The sequence below is a fragment of the Neopsephotus bourkii genome, unplaced genomic scaffold, assembly GCF_033783945.1.
Source record: "Neopsephotus bourkii isolate Nb327-2 ecotype Australia unplaced genomic scaffold, CSIRO-AGI_Nbou_v1 NB_1027, whole genome shotgun sequence".
Taxonomy (NCBI): Eukaryota; Metazoa; Chordata; class Aves; order Psittaciformes; family Psittacidae; genus Neopsephotus; species Neopsephotus bourkii.
In genome coordinates this window covers 2245001-2262361 of record NW_026901516.1, presented here as the reverse complement: position 1 = coordinate 2262361, position 17361 = coordinate 2245001, and the positions used below count along the sequence as shown (strand labels likewise).

The window sequence follows — 17361 nt, the reverse complement described above, 5'->3', positions numbered from 1 at the left end:
CTTAGAGGGCTTCCCAGTTGTACTACAAAGACATGCTTCTACTTCTCCATTTGCTTTGGACCACAAACTTTTGAGTTATCCACAAAATGATGTTCTATTTGACTGATAGAGTGGAAAGCAGACCCTCTCCTCCAGTTTCCTGTGCCAGCCAACATACATGGTAGTTCAGTGATACTTCTTTGAGTTTGCATGTTGTGGAATTGCATCCTTTCAGAATAATGTAGCCCAGGACCCATATCTGCAACTTCAAATCCTTGATACCTGGGGAAAAGGGAGAACAAGGTGGTAACTACAACCTTTGTCTCCAAAAATCATGAATTTGAATTTAGAGAGCAGTGTGAAGTCTTTACATGCATAACAGAATGTCCAAGACGTGCTAAAGTCATAGCAATTTGGAGAATCTGCCATACGGAACTTTGTATGCAAAACTGCATGCTCCTAGGGAGGATGATGAAGGTCTTGATAATTGTGTTCTTAGATTTTCATATCAAAATTCTGTATAAATACTAACTAGCTTGGTATTGCTCAAGTATGGAGAGAACTTTATATCCTAGGGCTGAAAACTGTGAAAGTAGGCTGCATAGCTGTTCTTCAAAACCCTGTGCTTACCTTGAGAGACAGTAGGTCCATGATGAATAGCCAACATGGGCAAGGAGGCATAAACTCCTTCTGGTTTTGCTTGGAAACCATTAGTCTCTGCTGTTGAAATTGTTAATCAGTCATAAAACCAGTAGATCTTCACCTCTTGAGTGTTTTAAAAGCAGCATGTTGCACTTCCTGAGTTGTCTGTCAGTAACCTTTTGCAAGTGAAAGCAGCTGATGATTGTATCATAGAACTGTTATTCTTGACTTGGGAAAGCCCTGTAATAGACCTGTTCATTAGCATAAATTGTAAATGCCAGTACCCTTGAGAACTTTTGTTCTGTTTGGAGGTGGGACAGGAAGCAAGTGGTGTTTTCCAAGGGGCTGAGTGCTTCCTGTATATCTTTCATTTATCTTCTCCCCTCTCCCCCTTTAATTTTTGCTTCCTATTTTCCTCTTTCTTTTTAGCCTGATTTTCCACCACTAAAAAAGGCAGGTGATTCTTCTAGCGCATACTAGCAAGGATAAGTTCAGTTGGCTTATTTACTGTATGTGTCCACCAAGGACTTGACAACCGTGTGAACCTGAACTCCCAACGTGATTGGGAAGATACTGGATCAAAGCTGGTGTCAGTGCCACCCACGAGGAAGCAGTTTCCTCACTGAGTACCATGGACAGAGACACCTCCTTCTTGGCCCAGGAAGTGCTGGTCTGCCGCAGAAACCACTCAACTGGAGACTATAGTTGGCAAATGGGTTTTGTGTAGGCAGACCCAATGCAGCTGTTACCAGGTGTAGTTATTGGTGTAACTGCCTTTCAACTGTCTTCTACATTTAAATAATCTAGCATCATGTCTGTGGCTCTTAGGACTCATTTTGCAGCAATCCATGCCTTACTGGGCAAATGGTGTATGGCAGCAGAGTTTGGCCAAAGTAGTGTTACACACACGAGCTATATATTCCTGTCTGGAATATAAATCAAATCATCCCAGGACTTGGGCATCACACATACGAACTATGCTTTTAATGACTTCTGCTCAAAGCTTCTAAAGTAAACACTCTTTCAGTGTAGATGAGGAATTAATACTGAGGACAGCACACCGTTTTGCAGGTTTAAAAGACCCCTTGTGCCTGTCACCCATAATCTGAGTACCTCAGAGGTTTATGTGAACAGTATGCCTTACTTCAGCCTCTTCTTCCCATATCATGGTGCAGCAGCAGGACTTAACGGTCACCGTCCTAAGTTATACCAGAGGACATGTCTATCTGGTGCTTTTTTGACAGGACTGTGAAAGCATCAATTGGGCATACCTAACATGCCACTGTGGGTGTGTGCTATAGCATTAGGCTCTGGGAGGGGCCATGATAACATTCGGGCTTTGGCATTTTGTGGTTGTCAAGTTAGTTCTACATCATCATCCCTGTCTCTCAGCACTGACTTACTCAGACAGCTCCCTAGTTTTTTGAGACTTAGTTCAAATGCCTCCCTGGCGTTCTGTTAAAAATCTGCCCTAGCTAAATCCAGAACTTTGCTTTACTACATTGATAGTCTGTTGTTCCATTTATTTATAGCCACTGCTGGGTGTTCTAAAGGTCAAGCCGTTTCCTCACAGAGCATTTCCAAATGGGCAGTACAGGGTACTTCTCTCCATTTGGCTGCTGCGACTTTCCCATTGAATATTAACTTTGCTCTCCCAATGCTCGAGTGACATCTCCCTCCTGTTTCAGAAGAGGTTCCAATTTCTGATATCTGCCAGGTGATGACATGAGGTAATCCACTGACCTTTATCAGACATTCTGTGGAGGATGGAACTGCCAGAGCTCATTCCAGTATTGGGAGAGCAGTACTATAATCACTATTTGATCTATGCAGCTGAAATTCAGAATTCTTATTGTCCAAGGAAGATGGTTGCCTGCAGGGAGAGAAGGGAGGGGGCAGTGGGAATCATCAGCACTGGCACATATGTGAAGAAGAAAAAGTAGTTGTTACTTACCCTATGATAACTATGCTGCTTCCAATTACTGTTGTAATCAATATGGATCCTGTGGCCAAGCTTGTCTTGCTTTTCACAGTCTTCAGTAATACAGACTTTGAATTGTAAAGCTGCTGCTGATACGGGGTCAGAGCTACCCTGACCTTTACCCAGTACAATGGGAATTCATGTATATGTTTCGAAGAGGAGGCACACCATTAAAAATAAAGTAATGATTGTCTTGCATGTATACGCATGTACACACCTATGGTATGTATTCAGTACAGTGTTTCAGAGAATCAGCTACTGTAGACTAAAATACCTGTTGTTTATTCCATGCTTCTATTTTACTGTAATGTTTATAATATATTGTCGGTGTATTACAAAATGGCTCTTGTTGCCATTACAAACTGGTCTTTTTAAGTGGTGAATTTGCTGCACCTTCTAAAATAATTTTCTCGAAATACTTGCTGTTTTTATTATTGGTGCTTGCTTTAATTACCATTCAGAAATGAACAGAATGGGAGGTACAACAGATTATCATTACTTATATGTTAAGCAGTTAAATTCATAGCTTGAAAGCCAAATGTAACAAAATGCCCCACAGCTCTGTAATGCTTTGCTTAATACAGTTGCAGAAGAACCTTAATTTATATTTATACAATCAGCTGTAGAGTGCTAAGGCTTCCAGGTGGTGTGGTAGTTCACTAACACACCACCTATATGGACTCAGTTTATCCTCTCAAGCATCATTTGGAGGGTGTAATAAATCAGCTTTTTATGAAAACAAAACAAAATCCCCCAAAACAAACAAAAAAATGAATTGTTGCAGTGGAAAGGTCTTTTAAGACATTCCAGGCCCTGCCTAGTCTTGGTGTAATGACCTGAGTAATCACTTCTGCTTCCATACTCTGACTGTTAGAGGGAATAGGGTTAAGACAAAGAGAAAGCACATCTTAATTCACCCAGCATGTTCTGAGCCATACCTTGTGCTTTTTGGAGAAAAACACCTTTTGTATTGAATATTCTGTTGTGGAAATCCACTTTGATGTTGAGATAGAAATTTAGCCCTGGCACAAGGTGCTGCACCTATGGGAAACACTGGAACCCGCAGTGCCTTTTGCTAGAACTCCTGTTTTTTACAAGACATGAGGTATGCCATTAATTCCAACTGTTCTTCCAAAAGGACTGATAGTTGAGGCAGACTCTTTCTTAGTATGAACCCCTAATATTCCTAATTTTATATCCCTGTACTTGTACTAAGAGGTCATAGTCCTTAGCTGGAGATACCATTTGGGAATGCTGTAGTGTAACTGAGATCTATGACCTCTTAATAAGCATCAGGAGAAAGAGATGGGGATCATTCTACAACATGCCCTGGGGGTACTTTCCCTTCAAGAAGGCAAGCTGGAACTGTTCAACTTTTTTCTTTCTTTCAGTTTTTTACCTTCAGGGGGAAATTGATCGATTTGGAGATGATTATTCCATAATCTCTGAATTTTTCTCTTCTACACTGCAATGGGATCTCCTTGAAGTTTAAAGGGGTTGTGTCTCCTGTGTACACTGAGGAATGAACCCAAGGAGTTTATGGAGACAGCAGTTCTCTTAGCACAGTTACTGTAATAGTAGGCAAGTTTGGAACTAAAATACCAGGAGAATCTGTGGACAGAAAAGGGTAAATTTCTTATTAAATTTGGCTGACTGAGCATGATCACTTCTCTTAATGGATGTTTCATTTGGGATTTATTTTTGGGGAGACAGAAGTGGCGTTTGCCCAGGAATGTGAATGTATTTAAAACATGGTAGAACTGAGAGTTATGGTGAATTGAAGAAACTGGAAAAAGTGAACTTTTTTTGGCAGTTGACTTCCAAAAATCTCAAACTTGACAAAAGAATATTTGACGTGGATTTGATAATGACATGAAATACTGGAACATTATTTGTGATTTTTTTCTTTAAATTTACTTCTAATAATGCTGTCAAAATCATGTTTATACACTATCAGAATCATGTTAAGTATATACACGTACAAATAATTTAATGTTTTTATCTGTAGTATTTCTGAAGCACATAAAATGCAGCAAATCCTTTTGCCTGTATGTAAACAAGGTATGCTTTCAGGACAAGGAATGAACTGAGTGCCTCAAAATGTCTTTAGAAATAGTAAGATACTACCTAGAATCATAGAATCATACGTAGATAAATATTGCCATGAATTGGCACTTGGTCAAGTATAATATAGTTGAATTAATGTTGAATTTCATAAGGATACCTGTCACTGGTTTATTACCTCCCTCACCATGACCAGAATCAGTGTCTCTCGTTTGTTTTATTGCTGGATCCCAGCAGGAAGTGCAGTCTAATGACTGAAGGAAGGTTGGGTGACTCATGCGGGGGAGTCTGGAGAAGGGTCAAGTTTTTCAAGTACTTTGCAAACCTTCTACCAGCTGTAAAAGCAAAAGCATAGGGAAATTAAGCAGCAGTTGCTAATTTACCTTTCTCTGACAAATGCAGGCTTCAGCATGAGTGCATAACACATCAGTTTTATCGTTAACACATTAATTAACATCAATAATTTTTCGCATATATGCGTTTATTTCTTATTGCTGTTATCTGACTTCAGTAGTGGCCAGAAGTGATGCTTGGGTTTTTGCAAAACAGCGTGTTCGATCTTTCCTGTAAATTCAGTTTCTAAGCAACACATCCTTGTCCTGAACTATTTTAATGTCAATAACCATAGGTTTCTGTATAATTATTTTTCTACACTGCATTTGAAATACTGAAAAAAGTTTTAATATTTGCATTTTCTGTCATGTTATGATTATAATATTTTGCATTACAGGACATTCTTTTATTTATCAGGCATCTCTGTAGCCTTCCTGGAGAACGTTTTCAGTTTATGTGCATCAGTTGTTGGCTGTAATCTTTGCTTCACTGAAACCAATGGATATGTGATTATGGCAGGATTTCTGCAAGTTCAAGTTCTCATTTGATTGTATTATTATCTCAGAATTCTTCTCTGTGCCACTCAGATCTCTGCCTTTCCAACACTCTTTATGATTTCAAAATAGTCAGTTTAACAAACTTATTTCCGAATAGTGCTTCCCAAACAACTGACTGGATGTGGTATTAACCCTAAATTTGCAAGCAGTTTCCCATGGCAGGTTAGTCTCAAAGTACAAAAGCTTCCTCTGTCTGCCATGATACCAGCTGCTCTCAAAAGCAAAGGTTGAGAAAATGGAAGAATACAGTTTATCTTTTGTGACCTTCCTCACCTGTCATTTGATTTTTCTCTTGCTATTTGGTATGCTTATTCTTGCTACTGAGGCTCTACTTTTTTGTCCTTGTTATCTTCATATTTTCCATTCTCTTACTGAGTGTTTCGGGTTTTATTTCTGTTGCCTTTTCCAGTATCAGCAGGTCAGGTATCCTTGGAGTTCTTCGTTTCACTGAGAAGGGTGGAGGTGATTTTCTCTAATGCTGGAGTATCCTACTGCTTCTCTGCTGCTTGTCTGTTCTCCCTCCTTTCTCACTCTCTGCTGTTTGCCTCTGTTCCCTTTCTGCCTCTAGGATCTTGTGAATAGTGCTACTATTCCTGTTGGGTACTTCAGCAGGAATAGCAGACATACTCAATATACTTAGTTTTATTGTACAGCTTCTGCTGGACTTGATGATGGTTTTTGTAGGGACCAAGAATATAGACTCAGTCTCAGGTCTACAATCAGTCCTGATACTTGCAGTTGCACACAGTCTTATTCTTGATTTGATCACTTTTTGATAATTTTAATAAATGCCCCAGCTTTTGTGTAATGTTTCTTTAGGAGCGCACCACAGTGAATACCACTGAAAAATCACAAGAAGTTCCCAAGGGATAGAAGCGTTTACCCCTCATAGAACAGGGCAAAAGAATGTTTGGTATTCCACAGACCATATGGTTCTTGTCATTTCAATGCAGGCATAGCTGGCCCTGATTTATTGTTGAGGGTGAGTTTGTGTATACTGGGTTGCCTTCAGGAGAAGCTTATAGACTTTCCTATTGCATTTCAGTTATTGGACAGTGCCTGAAATGCTTAAAAATTACTTGTGCAGTTCTCCTCTATGGGCATGGAAAGAAGCCCAATACAAATTAAAGCCTAAATTCTACCTATTGCAAAATTCATAGGCTTGAATATGAAATCAAAGAGAATCTCTGTATGCTGTGAGTCCCACAGATTTTTTCATACAATGTTTTTGAAACTGCACCTCAGTTAGTGGATCTGATGCTGTGAGGGTGGTGAAAGGGCCTAGCAGATGTAACTGATTAATAAATACATGTTCAGTGTGTCAGTATTGCTCTTTGCATGTGGGGCAAACCTTCTATTTGATATGCCTGTAAGAATTGCACAATGCTTTTCATCTTCTATGCTCCAACATAGCATTTTACAGCTATTTATCTACAGTAACATGAAATGTAGCCAGCTTTGCAGAAGGCAGCAGCTAAGACCCATGAGACGTAGTAGGGGGAGACAGGAAACTCTGGCCAAGAAAAACGTGGCAAACCTCCTGCTCTTGTGAAAAATGCCACAGGATCTCTGCTGTCCACAAAAAGCAGATTGCACTGCAGCTTTTAAGATGTGAATGGGTGAATTATTCCAAACATGCATTGCTAAAACGTGGTTAATGCTTTGTTTTTCAGGTAAGTAGTAGTCGCAGGAGTTCTGTGTTTCAAAGTGGTATGACTGTGACAGCATAAGCTCTTTTATCAAACCCAGGGGGAGGCTGCCCCTGATAACCCTGCCATAGCTGTAAAAACTGTTCCCCATGCAAGTGTTCTTAGTCCCATACGATTCTGAATCACGGGGTCGAGGAAGTGGCTCAAGGTAGTGTTTAACCCTGAAGTCGTATCCCGGCCCTCCCTTTTCTCCTTGCCTCTCTTATCTGTGAGCTCTAGCACAATATTTTGACTTGTGAGCCCAGAGGGTTGACTGTGTGGCAGACGCTTAAGGTAATTATGGGCTTACTTATACATTTTACTGTCAAATTACGTAATTTTCGATAGAGGGTATAATGTATGCTTTCTAATACATACTCGTTGAGTCTCGGGGTTCTGCTTCTTATTAGATAGCTTAAAAATCAAACCACGTGTTATAACAGTCCCCAGTACAATTGCCGTAAAAATGCTTGCAACGTTCTTCCCTTTCCTTCCATAAAATTCAAGGATGAATAAATACAGGATGCTCTGTGGAAGAAAAGTTTGGATGTGAAATCTTTCATTGTAGTATGTGGAATGTGTTTACTAAACTGTGGAAGCTATTAGGGGTACAGGAAATGTGTATTTAGGTAGTCAGTATGGTCTTAGTGAATGGAATTATCATTCTTCCATCAGCCAAGTGTAGTAAACGTTGTTTGCAATCCAAATGTTATTTGCATAGTTTATAGGTTTGCCAGCTATTCTCTTAATAATGAAGTATATAGTTTTATCAGAACTACACGCCTGCGTCTGAGGAGGAATGGGAAGAGCAGACAAAAATGCATTTTGCAAACAAATGAAAAAGAAAATTATTTTCAGAATGACTAAAAAGTTTTGATTGCACATTGCAGTTATATTTGGTGGCACTGGAACTGAAGAAAAATTACCTCGAATGTAAAAATGGTTCTTAAAATTTCCTATATTCCTATGGAAGTGTCTTTTTGGATGGAAAAGTAAATGCAATTTTCACCAAGCATCTTTTCCTGTAAAAAGATGTTGCAACTTTTGGCTGGCTCCAAGTTGTTTATTATAGTCTTTCTCCTTCTTTCTTATATATTGTTTAAAATGCTGAATAAAAGATTCTTCTTTCTTCCTGCTTCTCAATAAGCAGTTAAATCAGATTGAAAGAAGAACCATTTTGAGTTATTGGCTTTCAAAACATGGCTCCTATGTACAGCTCTTTAGTATAATAGCAGTTGCCCGTAAAGGTGTTGTATGTTAAAATTCCAATATAATTATGTTGTATGTTTCAATTAAAAATATTACAATTAGCATTTTTGCTAGCATTTAATAGTTGAGAAACATGGACAGTTGTTTTTGGGGGGGTTTGTTGGGTGTTTTTTTCCTCAAGAAACTGTACATCACCTCCTGGATCCAAAAAGTGTCTATTTTTGTATGTGGATAGTTCGCCTACACCGGTGAAATGCTTCTCAAATAACATATGTAATGTCATATTATTGTGTAAGTAAAGACTGTAGCATTACCCTTTTCCAGACCTTATGAGCATAATCAGGAGTACCATATTTTAAGAAACACTAAGCCTGTCTGAGCAAAACGCCTGCAGGATCTCATACTTCTTCCCCTATTTCTGGTTTTGTTGTTTTTTTATAAAACATAGACCTGGCTCAGATTTGTGTAGTTCATTTGAAGTTCATGCCGTGAGTGGATTAATCATTCAAAGATGGATAGCTAAATAAAGTTACTTTACCTTAGAATTGCAACTCCAAAACCGATCTCATAAAATGAGCCCTCATATGTTCTTTGGCATGATTCTTCTGTAGCCAGTCTGCACTGTTTTCTGTGAGCTACAGCAGGAAGGACGAAAGATTAAAATTCCTATTTCCACTCTAAGGCCTGCTTGGTGACTTGTTTCGTCCCTGATATTTAAAATTAAACCCACTCACTAAGCCTGCTTTTTTAGCATTGCTGCAAGTACCACTGTTTCCTCTAAGTTGAGGAAATATAAAGAAGTTATTCCCAGACTGAAAGCCAATAAACTTCAGACTAGAACTTACCTTTGCAGATAAAGGTAAGTAATTTCATAGAATATTAACCTTCTCTGCATTGCCTCATTATTCAAGGCCATGTCTTTCTAACTTCTCTTCCTCTCCCCCCAGTTCTCATTCATTTTTAAAATTTCTTACCTTTCTTCCTTTCTGTATTACATTTGCTGAGAATATGGAAGACTCTTGTGCTGGTAGAAAGGGAAATGATGTAACTATGTGTTCGATCTGGTGGGTTTTTTTAAATAACTTACAAGTAGTAAATATCTGAACAGCAGCGACTTGTGTTTCTCACTTTCAGAACTTTTGTGTTACAATTATTTGCCCGTCCTTTCAGAAGATTCCTAAATGAAAGAACAAACATGGTTATTCAGTACAGATTTGAGGATCAAACTGGGGAAATTATTCTACTTGGTTGCTGACAAGAAAATTAATGCAAGCCGTTGCTCCCTCATAAAGGAAATAGGTTTGAAGTCCACTCATTTTTTCCATTGAATGCTCCATCCCTGGCAGTGTTCAAGGCCAGGTTGAACAGAGCCTTGGGTGACATGGTTTAATGAGAGGTGTCCCTGCCCATGGAACTAGATGATCTTAAGGTCCTTTCCAGCTATCACTATTATATGATTCTATGATTGTTAAGCCATGAGTAGATTTTAAGCTATTTAAAATTACTGATCCTCAAAAGCTAACCTACATGAAAATGGTTCAGAGAGTGCATAGCTGAATGTGGAGGGGACCAGGTGAGAGAAGATGAGTTAGATAAATTAGTGTCACTTTTCATAAGTAATTACTTACAGTCAGAATCTTCTGCTTCATGTAGATAATTAGTTACTTCAGTGTTTTCAGCCAGAGAAAGGCATACAGCTTTTTCCTGCTTTTTTTGGTTTTTTTCCTTTTTTTTTTTTTTTTAATGATTTGAACTTCCATTTTTCAATGACCGGTGAAGAAATACTGAGAATACTGAGTGTGTCTCTTGCCTGTCTGGGGTTTAACTCCAAGTGTGACGGTACCTTTTTGCCTTAGGCCTTTGATGTATTTATCCTCACAGTGCCTCAGAAAGGTTAGGAAGATCTAAGGGCACTTAACAGTCAAATTAAAAATAATAACTTAAGGTGAGATATACATGCTTGCACCTGAAGTTGTGATACAGAAATGCTCAGCTCAGCTGTTACCTCCCTTAAAAGACATCTTTCTGGCACACTTAATGGTCTCTTGTCTCAGCCTGAACCCAGAATTGCCACTGTTCTCTCCAAGCTGAGGAAGCAAAAAGAAATTATTCCCAGACTGAAAAGCAGTAAACTTCAGACAAGGATTTAACTTTACAGGGAAAGGTAAGTAATGTCATTGAATAGCAACATCCTCCACATTGCTTTGGTCTTTTGACCATTCCACAATCTAATGCCTTCCACTACTTCTTCCAGGGCATCAGTGAAGGAAACTTCTGCATATGAGGTGAAATGGTATACCAGGGAGTTGTTATTCAGGAATGCTCCACTTCCAAATTTGGGGCATTGAGATGCACAGATCACTTTAAAAGAAACAGTAACGCGTAAAAGACATAATGGTAACTCATGTTGACTGTTCAGATTGTTTGTAAATAGCATCATGTGGTTAAAATGCAGGAAAATGCTGCTGGAGATCTTCTATTAGGGCTGTGAGGAATGGAGGATGTGGAGGTTGGTTGTTCGGTGGTGCATTTCTAACTATTTTTTACCCTTTTCCCGTTGGCTTAGGTGAGAAATAGGAATATATGGCATTCCAGGATGAAATTACTGATACAAAGCAGGTCTACTAATTTAATCAGAATTGTAAGTTAGCCTTTTCCTTATACTAGTTATGCCAGTTAATACTGCTACACAGAAGCAAGTCATAGTGCATGCATATACTACCAATCACTCCCACAATGGATTTCCATATGGCTGTAACAGTACTGCACTGGTTTCCAAATTGTCCTTTTCCCATGACAGATTATACTGTTGTACTTAGGATACAAAGTGAATTCTTCTAGCTCTGAGTTTAGGCTTTGTGGAACCTGACTACGAAGTAAGATCTAGAGATATAAAACTTGCACCAACATTGCTTTGCTCAAGGTTGTATATTGATTTAAACTACTGGGTCCTATCCATCAAAGCTTCTATTTTAGAAGACATTTTATGGGAATCTTTCTGTACCATAAGTATACCAAGCCCTTAAAAAATTGCTACTATTTATAGAATTGTATTCTGAAATGTATATTTTATTTAAGAACTTAAATACCTACCTCTGTAGCTCCAAAGTAATGGATGAGGCTTTAAAGTTTAGAGGGCAACATCTGTTAACTCTGCCTGTTTTGCATATCTATATACATATAAATTTGTTCAAATGATTTGAAAATAGGTATTCATAAAAGTATACCCAACATTTAGTTTACTGACCATAATGTACTACTCATTGAAATGAGATTATGACTTGCAAATGGATCTCTAAGTCTAAATAATTTTGCAGATGTGTCAAATGTGTTTTGTGGAAGAAATGGAAGGGTGGCAAATTCTGTAAGTAAGGTGGAGAACATGAATGCTAAAATCTTTAATTACTACATAAGTATTGTAATAGCTGGAAGGATACAGAAGTGGCCAAGACACCTGTCACTTGCTGAAAGCTAACAGTCCTCTGTTTCTCCACCCTCAACACTGCTCCAGATGAACTTAAAAAACTTTAAAGATTTAAATACTGGAATGAATAAATGTGACCAGACAAAACAGTAAACAGGACTGTTATCTCTGTGTTTTTAAGGGATGTTGAAAGCAGAACTAGAATCTGAAATGAGGGTATAGAACTCTGGATTTCAATGTCGTCACTTAAACATACACAAAGATTAACCTTTTCTCTAAAACTAGTAGTTAAATATTACTGTGGCAGCTTTCTTTGGCCTTTTATTTGCTGCTAATTACTGGTGTTTGCTAGAGCAAAGGAAGAAGTAAATACTTGAGGAAAGGACCTTGTGCTTAGTGTAATAATTTGATAAATTTGGGAACCTAAGCTGAATCTGTTCAGAAACTCCTTGTTCATGAATGCTTGTGTACTAAATTCGAGGTAGGCTGAGCACAAGCAGACAATGGACATTCAGGCCCCTGTACTGCTGAAGATGCTCTTCTGGGTATCAAAAGGGAAGAAGGTGATTACGAAGTGCTTTAAGGGAGTAGAGACCCTTGCAGTAGCAAGCAGTAACTGTGTTACGTCTGTATTGTATGGCATAATACCACACAGAGATAGTTTAGCTCTCTAAGTAAGAGAGTTGTATTAACTTTTGAGTAAACAACTTCTCTTTCTGAGGATACTATGTCAGTTCCAGGGCTGGCAAGATCCCCAGTAACTTAGACATTTTATTTTTGCTTTAGTGCACGGTGTAGATGTGCCAAGTCTGTGTATTTGATTTGCAAAGGACAGAAATGTAGTGGTTTCAGCTTGTTGATTGTTGATGTTCTATGTTGTCTGCATAGTGTACAGTCCTTTCATAGAATCAACTCTTTGAATACAAGTTTCTGTAGGAAATAGTAGTTTCATGCCTGTGTCCTCTGAACTTGGCAGGTGACCGAATCCAAGAGACAAGAGGCTTTCAGTCACTGGAGGCAGAGGTGTAGTTAAATTCAGATGCGTTTTTCAGCCTGTTGAATTTGTCTGTTCATTATTGGCCTGCTGTAAGGTCGGGAAATGTGCAGGTACCTTTCTGAACAGGGGAAGAGAGTTCAGTCTGTTAGAAGTACTTCTGTGTGTCACACCCTTATTACAATGTGTTTCATTTTATATTCCATTTTTTCTTGTTAATTTGATCCTGTCAGTAGTTAAAACAAGGTAATTTGATCCAGAAATTATGATGATTTTCTATGGAGAATTGAAATGTACAGAAATTTAACATGAAAGAGAGACCTGTCTTGTACCTGTTTTTCTATACCAGTATACAGTGACCCTAGAGAAGTTAAAGAAGGAAATTTCTTTTAAAAGAGAAGGCAGAAATTCTGCATGATATTAAGGAGAAAAGAGCCTCAGGGAGGATATTTCAATCACTGTGAGCTGACAAAATGCTCCAGAGCAGCACAGTCCACTTTTAGTGTCATGTTGAAGAATGGAGACACAGTTCAAGGGTGTGCTATTAGTATCACCAACCCAAACTTCAAGTGTCCGTGTGATGGAAAGGACCCTGCTGTATACAGCTATCTCAGCTGCTGAATGATAGTAACTTGGGTATACTAACAGCTTTTTTTGGTGAGATCTTATTAAAGGTAAGGCTCAAAAAATTCTTGATGAAATTGTAATAATTGATTTATCCATCATTATTTTAAAGCTGGAGCACGCTGACCTTTTTAAATATAGAAAACAAAACCAAAACCAAAGGAGAATAACCTGGTGAAGTATAGACACTTCTGCCATCTTTATTATTATCCTTTGCCTCACTCAGGTGGTGTTCACAGCTACCTGGACTACTCTCAGACTTATGCCTTGAGGACATCTGCAGTGCTCATGAGACAGGGCTTTATAGAGCAGACTCACACAGCACTCTGCTTCAGAGATGAAGTGATTGCTAGCCAGGAGAAATGAAAAGGGAGCATTACATTACATTACTTCCCACTGCAAATGTGATCTGGACCAACAAGCTGTAACCTGCACTGACAAGAAAATTAGCCTTGCCACTATATTTTAAGGGGGAAAAGCATTTTTGGTAAGATGTAAGGCAGTTTCCCTTTTGAGGTGTAGGGGATTGCCATGTTATCAGAGACAGGGTGAAGCTCTGGAGTGGGTTCTACTTAACAACTTTTTAAGGCATCTATATGTCACTCATCAAGCTTGCTTTTTGTCTGTCTGAAAACAGAATAAACAAAGGAGATGGTCTGCTACACAGTTCTTTGCAGTGAAGTAGGTAATCTTGGTTCACTGAGCAGAATATAAAAACAAGTCATTCTCGATGGCATATGCCATAATGAATGCTTGATTTTCAATCTCTGAGGAGGAGTACATGCCTCCCCCCTCAAAGCCACACTGTCTGAGTATGACACCCACAGCTTCCATGGCCAAAGAGGCTGAGAAAAATGTTTTAAGGGAGGGAAGTCTTGATGGCATGTCAAGGTAGGCATTTATAGACTGTCATGACAAAAAGCCCTGTGTGGGAACAAATAAACGTGAGCTTGTTTTTTCAGTTTATAAAGTTGCTTGCCAGGGATTGTAAATATGGGAGCAGTAATTAGGATCAGTATGCAAATGCCATTGAAATGCTACACAATTATTCCTTACCTCACCTACAGCTTTCTTTTTCATTTTCCTTCCTCCTCTAGCACATTTCAGCCAAAACACAACCTACACCAAATTGGCCCTGCAGCATCAAAGCTGACAAATCTGAACTGTGATAAAATAAGGGAAATAGAATTCGTAGAATTGGAGATTTTATAAAGGGCACTTGCCATCTTTTCAGGAGCTAAGCAGAGGAGTGTCCTTTGAGTAAAGCACCTCAGGAAGTCTTGTTTTCTGTCACGTATAGGCCCCAGGTTAAGTAAGACTAGTAGATAAGAGCAGCACCATGACCAATGGCTGAAGGGAATGCAAGTGTTGAAGCGGATGACAGAACACAGAGCAATGATGTTTCTGTATAAAATCGAATCCAGTAACAGCATTTCTGCATATTTAATCAGCTCTAAAGACGACATTCTGTAGGAGAACATAAAAGTAATCTATATATATTTATATATTCATACATATATATATTCAGTCTGTGTGTAGAACTCTGAGAGCCTCTGACATCACACAAGAAGGTTGTTTGGCTATTGGCTTCTTCCGGGTAGCCCAAAACATGGAAACCCAGCAGGACCTCATCACACCACCACAGAATTGAGGCATCTCTTCCTCTCTGGAAAGAGACAGTGTGGTCTTTCTGTGCTTCGGGGAACTAACCAAGACTTGCTGCCAGTGCAGTGCATTAGGTATGGGATGGCTCGTCTTCACTCAAATCTTGGTCCTGGCAAAGCATGCATAAATCTGTCCTTGATAGAAATCAGGAGAATGTGATTCTGACAGCCATTTCTTCATGTATGCAGTCACCCAGAAGGGTGATGTCAGGAAACTGTGTGGCACCCCACAAGAAAGCAGTCTTTGGGTGAGCAAGCAGTAGTCATCTTAGGAGGAAAACAATACATGGAGTCACTGCATGACTCCATACATTATTTTCTCTGTGCCCATGGGACCACAGATGAGTCAGCAACAGTTCATGGTTTGTAGTAACAAAAGTAGCTGACAATTGTGTCAAAATCAGTATGGATGCTTGGTTCTCATCCAGGGCCAGCGGGAGGTTCTCAACCAACAAAGCCAATGCAGTCTAGTCTATCAGGACATCTGTTGCTTATGAGGAGAGTGATGTAAACAAAGAACAGCCCTTCTTGTTTTATCCGCTCATTAACAATGTGATGCTTTGTGAACCATAAACATACAGTGTGTGGTAGTTACTGGCTTTGGTGCTGATTATACTGTTGTCAGATAGGAAGTCTCATCTTTTAAGATACTTGCAGCATTGTCACAGGAATACAGGTCAAGAGTGGACCTGCATCACTGAGGTGACCAGTCTTAGGGTATGATACCACTGATGTCTAGTTTTCACACTCCACCAACAGCATAACTGTGGAATATCTCCCTCACACTGAAAGCTGTAAAGCCTGTACTGAAGGACAAAAAGCCACAACTATACTATGCCAGAGGGAGACCATGGAAGAGACTAAACTGTCACCAAAATGTCCTTGCAGGAGCAGGATATTTTTTAAATAAAATTTCCAAAAGATCATGGGAAACAGATGATGCCATACTGCAGAGGAAAGGTCTCTCCCACCTGATGGAAAAATTCTGTTCCTGGACTCCTTATTGTGTGATTGATTTAACTCTCTGGGTAGGGGGGAACACTTTCACCAGGCACCCAGGGTGAAAGGACAGCTTCCCTCCCACATTTATGCAAATTGTGAACAATCTCTGTAAGAAGATGAGGGGGAAAAAACCTCGTAAGTCAAGTGTATCAAAGAGAAGGATTCAATCCTGTTTGGTTCTTCCAGGTGCCAGGTAACTCCCTGGATCATGAAGAAGAATGGAAAGACAAACAAGAATGTCTCTTTTCAAGAGAATCTTGTGCTGAAGCACAGGGGAAGATCATATAATTTTTACCATCCCTCTTTCTCCTCCAGATGGATTCCAGCTAGATGAGCAGGGTAAGCAGTCTTAGGGATTTTGTTGTTAGGCATTTACAGGAGATAGGACCCAATATCCCTAGAATTTCACTGTGATACGGGACGTACCTCTTTACCAAATTCCTTTGAAAAATCCAATTTCTATTGCATTGTTCCCTTTAGTTGCTGTTTGGTGCCTGGGTTTTGCTGTGATTTACACGGTAACTTGAAAGCGAACGGCACCATAATCTTTAGAGGGTTAAATGCTACCTTCTGCATTTGTGTATGAATCCATTTGACCCCAGTAAGACTTCTGCTCATGTAAGAGTAGGGAGTACAGCCTTGTCTCTGGCAGCCCTCAGGCAGTAGTTAGGATTTGTTCTAATTAATGGAGTCTCTAGTAGGAATTATTCTGCATTTCCCAAATACAAAACCAGTGAGTTCTAATGTTACTTCGTTGTTCTGTTTTAATAGGGCTTTCAAACATTTCCTCTAGGCTTTCAGAGGAGAAATCGTATTGAGTGTATCATTCAGTATTTTAGGCTGTGCTCATCATTGCATTCTTTCTAATCAAAGCACCTTTTTGGTTATTGTCTGCACTCATAAACTATAGACAGCATGCAGATTTGGCTGCTTTTCCATTGCCACTTGAAAATTGTAAGCAAAATTGCTTTTCATTTTGCCTGACAGCCAGTTTTAATTTTATTCATCATTTTATCAGATTATATAATGTTTCTGTTGTCTGTGTCTGTCTTCTGACTGCCGCCTTCTCTCTTCCTTTTCCCCCCATTATGTTTATGCTGAAAATATGAAAACGACAATAAAAAAAGCGACCAATAATAGCTTCTTGCAGTAAAAAGGGCTTATTAAAAGGATATTTTCTGCCTGGGTGAAAAAATTCCT

General features: G+C 39.1%; 1 protein-coding gene and 1 long non-coding RNA gene across 5 annotated transcripts in view; one reads left to right on the top strand and one right to left on the bottom strand.

The window, feature by feature from the left end:
- The window catches only part of ZNF521 (zinc finger protein 521), a 231862-nt gene that overhangs the window by 29857 nt on the left and 184644 nt on the right, over positions 1-17361 (top strand). The window lies entirely within an intron of this gene.
- Positions 1826-9455, bottom strand: LOC133216101 (uncharacterized). 2 transcript variants are annotated; one of them, XR_009726554.1, is made up of 4 exons: positions 8992-9455; positions 4845-5001; positions 4002-4213; positions 1826-2494 (listed from the first exon to the last, which is right to left on the bottom strand). It is a non-coding gene; the product is annotated as an uncharacterized LOC133216101 (long non-coding RNA). The 2 variants fall into 2 exon arrangements; XR_009726555.1 differs by lacking the exon at positions 8992-9455 and adding an exon at positions 7623-8086.